The 6,000-nt window shown below is 33.6% G+C and overlaps 1 long non-coding RNA gene across 1 annotated transcript in view; it reads left to right on the top strand.

The window, feature by feature from the left end:
• The first annotated feature begins 3,426 nt into the window (after positions 1 to 3,426).
• The window catches only part of LOC138820801 (uncharacterized), a 46,424-nt gene continuing 43,850 nt past the window's right edge, over positions 3,427 to 6,000 (top strand). Inside the window, exon 1 of the long non-coding RNA XR_011369986.1 lies at positions 3,427 to 3,588. This is a non-coding gene — a long non-coding RNA (uncharacterized lncRNA). The remainder of the gene's footprint in view (positions 3,589 to 6,000) is intronic.

The following is a 6,000-nucleotide window of genomic DNA, read 5'->3' as shown; positions in this document are numbered from 1 at the left end:
CATAAGACTATATAAGATAATTCTAAGTGAAATGAATTCCAAGATATGGAAACAAGTTTTTTCTTTGTTATTGTTGTTTTTAATGTACTATATGAAGATATTTCTTTTTTTCCGTTCTCTTTTTTTCCACTGGTTAATCTCCTGATGTCACAGTATTTCATTTTGGAACCCTGTGTATTGTATATACATTATCTGCATTAGGGAAGAAAGGGGAACAACAAAATGGTGAGACAAAGGACAAAGGGCAAACAAATGCAACAGTGATACTCAGAAGACAATATGTTGGAAATGAACTTTACAATTTGTGGGGGCTGGAATGAGGGGAGGGAAAGTGAGAGAAAAACAAGGGAGGTATAACAATGCTCAACAAGAAATGTACTCACTACCTTACATATGTAACTGTAACACCTCTGTAGCTCACCTTGAAAATTAAATTAAATTAAAAAAAGAAAATACACACAAAGAATAGTAAAAGAAAAATTATTATTTTTGAATTGTCATTAAAATTTAGTTACAAGAAAATGGAATTATCCTGTAATGTCATTGTAATTTTAGATGTTTTAAAGTTGTGTTTTATTTATGAGCATAAGAGGAAATAGAAGACATAAATTATACCCAGGCAACAGCTGTAAAAATAATTCTGCATTAGCTACAAACTCAATAAAAAAGAAAGGTAAAACTCCAGCCTATCTTTTTTCTCTTATCAGAACACTTGGAGGTGCTGTTCATGACAGTTTTATGTAATCATCATCAGTAATGATATACTTCTAATAATCTGACTATTTTTATATGATGGTAGTAATTTAATAGTAATAATGGAAATAATTTTTTCTCCTTCAATTTATACTGCTGATCACCAAATTTACATTTATGGTTGCATTCTCTTTTCTGCCATTCATTTACAGAGGAGAAATAAGTTGACTTCAGAAAGAGACAGTAAGGATGAATAGAAATAAGTCTCCATTTCTTTTTTTTTCTTCTCCTGTACAACTTTTCTTTTTTTTTTTTTTTATTGTGAGAATACCGTACAAAGGAGTTACAATTACATGGACAAGATATCGAGTACATTTCTTTTTTTTTTGTGTGTGTGTGTGGGGGGGTCTGGTCGTGGGGCCTGAACTCTGGGCCTGGGTGCTGTCCCTCAGCTCTTCAGATCAAGGCTAGTGCTCTTCCTCTTGAGCCACAGTGCCACTTCCGGATTATTTTTTCTTTTTGCTTATGTGGTGCTGAGGAATCGAACCCAGGGCCTCAGGCATGCAAGGCAAGCGCTCTACCACTGAGCCACCTTCCCAGCCCCTCGAGTACATTTCTTATCAAGCATTATTGCCTCCTCTTTTTCTCTTTGTTTCTTCTTTCCATCCCTTCCCATACTCCCCCCCCCCCCCCCACCAAAGTTATAAAGTTTGTTTTTTGACATAACGACTTGTACATCTCATTGTTGCAATGGGTCCACATGTATCCCTAGTTAAATGATTTGTTTTTGCCCTTCTCCTCCACAAATTATACCAATATCAAATACAGTGAAAGCAGGAGTTATACCGTGGGGGAGGGACATACAAAGCAACATAGAAATCATCTTATAAATATGTTAGAAACAATTGCATGAAAGAAAAAAAACATTTGAATACTTATCTTGGGGTTCATTCCCCTAACATCAACTTATCTGACCTTTTCTGCTTGACTCGGACATATACTAGTTATTGCAAATAAGGGAAACCATGGGACCTATGTTTCTTTGGGCCTGGCTTACTTCACTTAATATAATTTTTTTCCAAGTCTTTCCATTTCCTAACAAATGGGGCAATGTCATTCTTTCTGATGGAGGCATAGAATTCCATACACAATAAGTCTCCATTTCTGTTAGAGAGGTTTACCCTTGAGTTTCTCAAGTCTCCGTTCTCTAATTTTTTTTAATTTTATGAAGTTGAAAAGGTTGTAGCTGGGGTTACAATGTTCATTTAAGTGTACAATATTTTTAAATGATTTAAAATAAAATTCCTTATTTAAATATCTATTTAATAAAAAATTAAGAGGAATAAATATGATAATGCATAAAAAGAAATTAGTACAGTGTCTAGCAGGCAATATTCAATATATGTTAGCTATTTTAAATGTATTATTAACATTATTAAATATGTTTATAAATCATACATCCATTCTTTTTCTCTGATACTTCTAGAATTTATTCCAACTCATCCTTATTCTGGACACCTGCAAAATGTGATACTCTATGTCATGTTTATGTCTTTCAAAGTTACCATGTAGCCAGGCGCCGATGGCTCACACCTGTAATCCTAGCTACTCAGGAGGCTGAGATCTGAGGATTGCAGTTCAGAGCCAGCTCGGCAGGAAAGTCCGTGAAACTCTTATCTCTAATAAACCACTAGAAAACCAGAAGTGGCATTGTGGCTCAAGCGGTACAGCGCTAACCTTGAGCTGAAGCGTGCAGGGACAGTGCCCAGGCCCAGAGTTCAAGACCCACGATGGACAAAAAAAAAAAGTTACCATGTATAAGTCAAGTCTTTGCAGCCAATATTCTTATCTCTGTGTAAATTCACATTCTCTTCTCCTCCTAATCTTTTTCCATATACTAAAAGTATCTTGGATTGTAAATAAGACATCAATTTCTCTGAAAATCCAATTCTGACCTCGAATAGGATACTTTAATGTCATATTCCATGTTCTTTTACCTTTCTGACTTTTTTTGTAAATGTATTTTAGCATTTTTTTCTTGTATGAGTAGTTTTATTTTCATATTTCTATACATGCAAGCAACGTACCAAGATCAAACTCATCCACTACATCAGTCTTCTTCATCATCTCCTCCAGCACTGTCTTCTTTCTTTCCTGTATCTCTACTGGATTCTAGAATTTTTGGTTCCAAATCTAGGTCTGATCCAGTCTGATGATTATAACTTTCCACCCAGTTTTTGAATGAACAAATAAATACATGAACCACTTCACTTTATATACAATATACCAATTACTCATAAGACATAAAAACTCTCAATTTAGTCTGTTTTTTTTAAAGGATATCCAGAAATCTTAAGTCCCTTCCATGGAAGCTACAAAACTCCATTTTTTTGTTTTGTTTTTCAAAGCAGAATCTCACAATAACCAATTATTACAGATTTCTGACATTGTTTCTGAATTCTTTTGCTATATTCTGATTACTTCTTGTAGGTTACAATTTTAACATTATTTTCTTAATAGTAACATTATTTTCTTTAATAAAGTAAAATACCTCCTAAATATTTTCAAAAATATCTCCAACAAAATATACTCTCATTGGGATTTAGAGATGCTTAGTGTGTGATATAGAATTTGGTTTAAAAAAAAAACTTATGTGTTTGGAATGCTACACATTAAAATTCTAAAGTTTCCATAGTACTGAGGGGATGACAGTTTATAAAAATTGGACAAAGATAAGGGACTTCTATGCTTAAGACTTTTATCTTGCAGACTCAACAGAGATCTTAAGTCTGTCTCAAAAATAGCTAGAAATTTAGGATACAATCATGTGAATACACTGCTTATTTGTTGTGCCCTAGCATGCCTCCAGGACTCCCCCCAAACTACAGGAGAAAGGTAAGGAAAAAAGCTCCATATATGTGAGTCAGAAAGTAGGTGAAAAAGAACAAGAGTTCAGATTCATCCTCTTTTGCTGGGGTTAAAAAATCTATAATTTTTAGTCAAAGGGAGAATATCATTCTTATTACTCTTCATCCCGGCTCTTCTTTTTTTTTCTTTTTTTTCCCTACAGCTCTCCTTTATTTAACAATTATCACCTTGCCTTGGATGGATCTAGCTTCTAATCCTACCTCTGCAGGAGGCTAGATCTGAGGATCATATTCGAAGCTAATCCAGGAAAGTCTGTGAGAACATTTTTCTACAATAAACTATCCAAAAACAACTAGAACAATCATTCTTAAGTTCTTTCTTCTCATATCCTTTAACTGGCAAGATACTTTCAGACCATTTTTATTTACTCAGATTCCTAACTCTTCAGACAACAAATTCTTGGGCCATTTTGTGTTGCAAGTTCAGTTTTAATATTTCTCGAACAAGAGGTCTTAGAAAAGAGCACTATGTCCCACATAAGAACTCTCTTTTAATTCTCCTTACTCAAGATGTGCATATAAATGTTATATACAGGTGACTAGATTAATGTCTCAAAGGAGTTGCCTGGAAACTCTACATAGGGAGACATTAATATTGCCACATATATTTATCAAATATATTTTAAAAGCCATATGTCTATTGTAAGACTTTTCAGAGGTTTTACTGCACTATGCAAATTATGAGTAGCTGAGACGAAATAACACACTTAATATATTCCAAATTTATCCAGTTTGAATGTTTGTAAAATATTTAATATAAAAGGCCGCACTAAATATTGCAGGGCACATACAAGAATTTTTCATTATTGCCCATCTTTTAATTAAGTTGAGCAAAACTTTAATGCCCATAGATATTTTCACTCCAACACAGTTTTTTTTCATTTGAAATTGAAAAGATTTACTAACAAGTTTACTAATTTTGTTTTGTTTGTTGCTATATATTGCATCAAAAGTTGAATAATGTATAAAAGATCCTCCTCCACAAATCTATTATGGTTTGCATATCTCTTGAATATCTTCTAATCCATTGGTCAGGAGGTTGATGCCCAGCCTCTGGCACCATTGTAGGGTGGTGAAATCAGTAAGAAGTGAAGCCTTGTTGGAATCCTACCAGCCATCACCTGTAGGAATATTGGCACCTTAACCCCTCATCTTTTTCTATTTTGCTTTCTGGTCATTTAGATGAATAGACCTCACCCACCACATGATTTCACCATGATGTATACTATGCTGCCACAATTTCAAAACAAGAACAGCAATTAGTCACACACAGACACTTTAAAAAACTGAATCAAGATAACTCTCATCTTCAAGTTGATTGTATCAACTATTTGTTTATGGTAAAATGAAGCTAACACAAAGCTCAAAGTGGTTTTTTTTTGCATGCTAGTCAGTAATTGACTTATTGCCTTTAATCAGAAAGGAAAGAAGATTTATATTTATTCTATTCTATTTAATATATTGATTCAGCCAATTAAACAACTCTTCAGTAATTACTATGAATACAATAGTGTAAAGACCAAAATTTTTCATGGACATAGGCTAGAGAAGAGACAGTTTCTGAAGAGCTTCCATATGACCCAGCAATCCCAATCCTTTGTATTTATCCAACAGACCACAAACCAGGCCACACTAAAGCCACCAGCCCAACTATGCTCATTGAAGAATTATATACCATAGCTAAGATATGGAATCCTCTAGATCCCCTTCAGGGGACAAATGGATCAAGAAAATGTGGTAGGAAGTGATGCTGTGGCTCAAGTGTTAGAGCACACGCCTTGAACTGAAGAGCTGAGGGATAGCACCCAGGCCCATAGTTCAAGCCCCTCAACTGTGAGATATATATATATGTATATATACTGTGATATATATCACAGTTTTGTTTTTTGTTTTTGTATATATGTATATAGGTATATATGTATATATGTTTATGCATATATATATATATATACATAATGAAATTCTATACGTCCATCAGAAAGAATAACATTGCTCCATTTATAAGGAAATAGAAAGGCTTGGAAAGTAAAGTAAGTAAGCAAAGTAAGTCAGACCCAAAGAAACATAGGTTGCATGATTTTCTTCATTTTTAATAATTAGAATGTACCTATAAATCTAGAAGTAAACTCAGATAGTAAAAGATAAAAAAAAATTACACTTGGACATGATATGTTAAACAGGATTCTAAGCATTCACACAGTGAAATCAAAAGAAGATATTCATAGGAAAAGATCACAAGGACTCAATAGCTATGTGCAAATGATCATATAAAATGATATTTATCAAAATGAACTCCAAGAAATGGAAAGGAGAGGGTTTTTTATTTTACTTTTTGTTTTTTTTTCCCTTCTACTGTTCCTTTTTAATTGCTGTTTTTTTT

The sequence above is a fragment of the Dipodomys merriami genome, unplaced genomic scaffold (genome assembly GCF_024711535.1).
Source record: "Dipodomys merriami isolate MVZ:Mamm:240054 unplaced genomic scaffold, mDipMer1.0.p SCAF_9, whole genome shotgun sequence".
In the NCBI taxonomy this organism is placed as follows: Eukaryota; Metazoa; Chordata; class Mammalia; order Rodentia; family Heteromyidae; genus Dipodomys; species Dipodomys merriami.
This window is presented reverse-complemented; position numbering and strand designations above follow the sequence as displayed.